The sequence below is a fragment of the Sturnira hondurensis genome, unplaced genomic scaffold, assembly GCF_014824575.4.
Source record: "Sturnira hondurensis isolate 20B ecotype Veracruz unplaced genomic scaffold, ASM1482457v3 Scaffold0001989, whole genome shotgun sequence".
In the NCBI taxonomy this organism is placed as follows: Eukaryota; Metazoa; Chordata; class Mammalia; order Chiroptera; family Phyllostomidae; genus Sturnira; species Sturnira hondurensis.
Window position 1 is genome coordinate 271,598 of NW_028074620.1, and position 6,323 is coordinate 277,920.

Here is a 6,323-nt window from a genome sequence, read left to right on the forward strand (position 1 = left end):
ATTTCTGTACTTGTTGACATGGGGACACCACACACTTAGGTACCAAAATCCATTGAGGAAGCCCTGGCACGTGCTGCAATTAGAATCACAGAACATAAAAGTTGTTCTCCCAGTGAAAGTGTTGATGGGATTATGAATGTTGGAATGTGTAAACAGGCTTATGCAAGTAACTTGTCTCTCCTTTACCTGAGTGCTTGATGGGAAAAGTTATTCTGTGTGGCTTTGGAACCCTTACCTTACCACATGTTGTAAAATCAAAATTGTTAATAAAGTCAGAATGGAAGCAATAAATAAATAATAAGACACTACCCATTATTTAAAGTAATAACAGTATTTATCAAATTGAAGACCGTCTTTAAATAATGTGAAGTTGAACTTGTATCACAGCACTGCAAAACTCCCCTTCACCTTTCTTTTTGCATTTTGGGTGAGTTAATTCTAAGGTTATATTATGCCCTTATAATTACACATTTGTGGAGTATTATGATTGAAGTCAAATTATTTTTACAAAGAACTGAGTGTCAAATATGACACTATTATGAGTGATTACAAGTATTAATTATCAATGTATAGCTTTTAAAATTGTACTTAACTGCTCATCAAAAGAAATTATATATAATAAACAAGACCTTGAAATTGAAAAAAAGTTATCTTCAAATTATAACTTTCATGCATGTAAATTACTGGCAAGAAATCAATTTCTAAATACCTTTAAAGAAACACATTTAACATATGCTTTCTTCAGTATTGACATTTTCCATTCTTTGAAAAGAGGTAAGAAAATAAATTAATTATGCCTTTAAGTATCTACCTACATTTCAGCCAAAAACTTTGAAGGGTAGGGAAAGTAGAGAAAACTTTCACAGAAATTCATCAAACCTTCAATTGCTGCAAATAGGTGTTAGGTAGCATGAGCAATTTATTAGATTTATTGCTTGTATTTGTTCACATAAAGGAAGTTATAAGGTATTCCACAAAAGAAGATAAAATTGAAGGTTGTTGGTATAAACTGTTATTGTCATAAACTATCCAAACAAAGGATGTGACCTAGGAATAAAAAGTAATTCATTTTATCTTTCTGTCACCTAGATATGTCTCTCCTTTGAGTCATTTCTGAGTATTTTCTATTGTTTTATTTTCCACCTTTGTTGTGAAAGCATTCTTATTGTTTAGTAAGCAGAATTAGAGTAGCTGAAGTTTACAGAGTCAATGGCTGACAAACAATAAGGTCAATGTCTATTCCATCCTGAAAAAATTGAGGTTACAACAGGTGAAATTATCACTCTCTTTTGTTTCTGTGGCTCTAATGGAATGCCAGAGAGTCCCTGACCTCTGCTGCCAGTGGTATCTTACTCTAATAGCAATGTGTAACCTCTGACACTCAATTAAAACAGGAAATAAGGCAAAGAATGGGTCAATATGCATGTTTGGCCAATGAAAGCCTCTGAAAGAAATTCCAAGGGTTTTTTTTTTAAATAAGCCACAGCCTTTATTCTGGCACACAGACATTAAAGTTATGGTCAGTAAAGTTAAAGGACAGAGAAACAAAAAAAATAACCTATATTGTTTGTTTTCTTTCTGACCCTATGACCTGAATATTAAGGTGTCCCACAACAGACCAATTCGCATTACACGTTCTGATTTCCCAGAGTAAGGGTGTTGCAGAAAGTGAAAGAACAGTTGTTTGGGGCATAGAAGTTTGCTGCCTTGAGTAGTCATATCTTTTTATTTAATGTGAATTTATTTTATAAGTAGGAGAGTACCATAGTGTGCTCTTTTCTTATGGAATACAGCAGTGTAAATTTGGAGAAGAGTTGAGGGTCAGTGTTGCTAATAGTTTTGCTGATCAAATGGAGAGGCGTCCACATCAGAGAGAGCAGGTGTATTGTATTCTGATAGATCTTGCAAAGTGACAGTTGGTTTTGGGTAAATGTTTCTTACCTATATTCAAAGATACTATCTCATGTTTTACAGAGGAAGTGATGAGAAGAACGTGGGGAAAAGGACATTTGTGGCAAAAAAACTATGTCAGAAGCAAAAGGTATTGGAATTTATTACATCTACATGCAAATCCTAATTTTATTTGTTAGAAATGTGCTAAGGAATAAATTAAGTGATTTTGATATATCATATTCTGTGAATTAGAGATAATATTATATACCTCTTTATGCTGCATTATTTCTTATTAAGGTTTTTGACTAACTGAGATGTTCTTATATAATTATTCAGTGATCAGCATACGAAAAACATAAAATAAATATTTCTTAGCTCCTCATTAATTTATTTTATGTATACTTATTTCTTTACTGAACGAATAGGTTTCATCTAATAGGAAAGTTGTTTGAGCTCCAGAAACACAGCACCAGAGCACAGTATTTCATGTAAGGTGGTCATACATTTTAATTTCAAGTAAAATGGTTTTGACAGGCTTTTGCATACACACAACACACACAGGCACACAAGCATGCACACACTTCCGAAGAGATATGAAAAGATGTAAGTCAAATGCCCATAGCAGCATACTGTGGGTAGTAAGACTGTGCTATATTTTTCTTAGTTTTAAACTTTCTATATTACACATTTACTGTTTTTGTAACAATAATATAAAATATATATTAATGTTTGCAAATCATCTGCTTAGTCTCAGATGATTCACATGTTATAAATTAGATACTTGATACTCTCTTTCATCGTGCCAATTTTGAATAGTTTTATTTAAGACATTGCATTTTCCACTTTACAATACAGTGTTATAAAGTGCATTATTTTCTTTCCCTGTGCACATAGTCCATATTCAAGTATCGAGAATACTGTTTTATTATACAGCAGCTCAACTTTTAAAACTGCCATGGAATTTGGTACAAATTTGGGCCCTTCAATATTTTGTATGGAACATTGCTAAATATGTGCAAGAGGCTGTCTTAATCAACCTCTTCAATGGTGGGCCCAGAGGAGGTACCCCCAGATGAAGGGGCTCCATCACCAGGGAAGATCCCAGGCATTCTTCCCGGCACACCTCCTACACTCTGGTACAGATCAGTGGTGATTGGGTTGCAGACTTTTTCCACCTCTTTCTGCTAAGGCTCAAATTCTTCCTTTTCCACAGTCTGATTCTTACCAAGCCAAGTGATGATTTCATTGCACTTGTCAAGAATCTTCTGTTTGTCCTCATCATTAATTTTGCCTTGAAGTTTTTCATCTTCAATAGTTGCTTTCATGTTGAATGTGTAGGATTCAAGTGTGTTCTTGGAAGACACCTCATCCTGTAGCTTCTCATCTTCAGCTTTGTACTTCTTAGATTCCTGGACCATGAGTTCAACCACTCTTAGAGAGTCTTTCAGTTAAAAAAGAAAATAGGAATATCATCTGAATACCATCTCTTGTTTTCAGCACTCATAGGTCCTTAATTTCTGAATGCATGTATTAACTGGTGAAAAGTGTGTTTTCTATATGTTGGCTAATACTCACCTCATCTTCTCATTTTAAAATAAAACACCAGTGTGCTATTGTGGTATTGGACTCTGCTAGGGTTTTACTGAGACTTTGCATTAGATTATTGCATTAAACTTGGATATGTGCAAAAATGAGATTGGCCTTTAGCTTCCTTTTCTGTGTGCAAGATAATAAGATTTATTATAAATACTCCACTGGTTTTCAGTAAAGAATTTGGATGTTTTTCTTTATTATAAGTAACATCTTGTTTATTCATTTTTCAGAGATTTGTAGAACTTCCTTGTGGAATCAGCTGTACCTGACATATTTTGAAAGAATAACCCTTAGTCAATTTTCTTTATTGTTTCTATGGATTAAAATTTTCCACTTACTCTGGGTTCTGTGTTGTTAATGACATTTTCTATAAAAAATTCATTAAATTTATTACATTGAGTTTTGTGAAATAATTAAAACATTTACTACTTATTGAATATGTTCTTTATTTTTTATTAAAATATTGAATATAATGGGTCTATGTTTGTTAATAAAATTATATAGGTTTCAAGTGTACACTTCTTTCTTTTTCTTAATGTTTAATCATTTATGCTATCCCAGTTGTCCCGTTTTGCCCTCTTCATCCCCCTCTACCCAGTCCACACTCCACTTTCATAGCCAATCCCCATACCGTTGTCCATGTTCATGGGCTCTTCATGTATGTTCTTTGACTAATCCCTTCACCTTCTTTCAGTCGATCACCACATTCCTCCTCCCCTCTTATAGCTGTCAGTCTGTTCTATTTTCATGCCTTTGATTCTACTTTGCCCATTAGTATAAGTGTGTGTAAGGTTACGACAAAATGGAAAATGCAACAAGGTGTAAAGCAGGATGTTATTGCTTAAGGCTGTACTCCCTGCCCCCAGAATGTTCCAGGAAGATGGGATGAGTGGTTAGCCAAGTAAATAGCCAAATAAGGTAAATATGTGGAGCAAGGCAGACCGCCAGAATCTGCCTGCCAACGAGGAACCCCGCCAATCAAAAGAAAAAGCTGTGTTCAATTGCACCAATTGCTAACAGCCACATCTGCTTCTGGATACTGCTTGCTTGCTGCGCTCTATAAAACCCCTGTAGTCTGTAAGCCAGGCGCGACTTCCATAGTGCAGCTCTGAGGAGCTACGTGACTTGGGTCACAGTTGGGGAAGTTCGCCCTGCACAGGTAAAGCTTTTGGCCAATAAATAACATCACGAGCTCTAAGTGCCTGGACATTTGGTTTCTCACCATTCGAATACAACATGTGTTCATTAGATTCCTCTTTTATAAGTGGTATCATAAGACATTTGTCTTTCACAGACTGGCTTATTTCACTTAAGCATAAGAATGTCCAGTGTCATCCATGCTATTACAAAAGGCAGGGATTCCTCTATTTTCTACTGTGTAAATGTACCATTTTTTAAATCCATTCAACTACTGATGGGTACTTAGGCTGTATTCAAAACCATTATTGTAAGTAGTGCTGCTATGAACATTGGAGTGCATAAATTCTTTTGAATTGGTGTTCTGGGATTCTTAGGGCATATTCCTAGCAGTAGAATCATTGGGTCAAAAGGGAGTTCCATTTTTAATTTTTTGAGGAAACTCCACACTTTACTCCACACTGGCTGTATCAGTCTATATTCCCACCAACAGTGCATTAGGGTTCCCTTGTCTCCACATTCTCACTAGGACTTGTTGTTTGTTGATTTATTAGTGATTGCCTTTTTAGCAAGTGTGAGGTAGAACCTCCTCATGGTTTTATTTTGCATCTCTCCGATGGTTAGTGATGTTGGGTATATTTTCATATATCTATGGGCCCTCTGTATGTCCTCCTTGGAGAAGTGTCTGTTCAGGTCCTTTGCCTATTTTTCAATTTAATTGTCTTTCTAGAGTTGAAATGTATGTGTTCTTTATGTATTTTGGAGATTAATCTCTTGTCTGATGTATCATATCAGATCATTGGCAAATAGGTTCTCACAGAAAGTTGGTTTCCTTTTCATTTTGATGATGGTTTCTTTAGCCATGCAAAAGCTTTTTAATTTGATGTAGTTTCATTTGTTTGTTTTTTTCTTTTATTGTGCTTGCCATAGGAGATATATCAGCAAAAAATAGTGCTACATGGGATATGTGAAATTTTACTGCCTGTTTTCCCTTAGAATTTTTATGGAATCATGACTTATATGTAAGTCTGTTATCCAATTTTAGTTTATTTGGGGGGGGGGCTGTGAATTGGTGGTCTAGTTTCTTTCTTTCTTTTTTTTTTTTTGGCTTATACCAGTCCAGTTCTTCCAACACCATTTGTTGAAGAGGCTGTCTTTATTCCATTGTATGTTTGTGCATCTTTGCCAAGTATTAATTGATTATAAAGACATGGAATTATTTCCGGGCTTTTTATTCTGTTCCATTGATTTGTGCATGTATTCTTATGGTAGTACCAGACTATTTTGAATACATTGGCCTTGTAAATACAATGGGTTTGATATCAAGTATTGTGATCCCTCCAACTTCATTCTTCTTTCTCAAAATTGCTGTGGCTCTTAGAGGTTTTTTTGATTCCATATAGACTTTTGGAATATTTGTTCTAGATCTGTGAAATATGCCATTGCTGTTTTAATACAGATTGCATTGAATCTATAGATTGCTTTGCGTAGTATGGATGTTTGAATTATGGTAATTCTTTCAGTGTATGCTTCCATTTATTTTTATTTTCCTCAATTTCTTTCTTCAGTGTTCCCTAGTTTTCTTAGTACAAGTCTTTTACTTCCTTGGTTAAGTTTATTCCTAGGTACTTTACTTTTTTAAATATTAAATGGATTTTATTCTTAGTTTCTCATTCTGATAGTTCTCTGTTGGTGGACAA

The 6,323-nt window shown here is 34.8% G+C and overlaps 1 pseudogene; it reads right to left on the reverse strand.

Moving 5' to 3' along the window:
* Window positions 1–2,921: 2,921 nt before the first annotated feature.
* LOC118981520 (heat shock cognate 71 kDa protein-like) lies at window positions 2,922–4,127 on the reverse strand (annotated as a pseudogene).
* Between the last annotated feature and the right edge of the window lie 2,196 nt (window positions 4,128–6,323).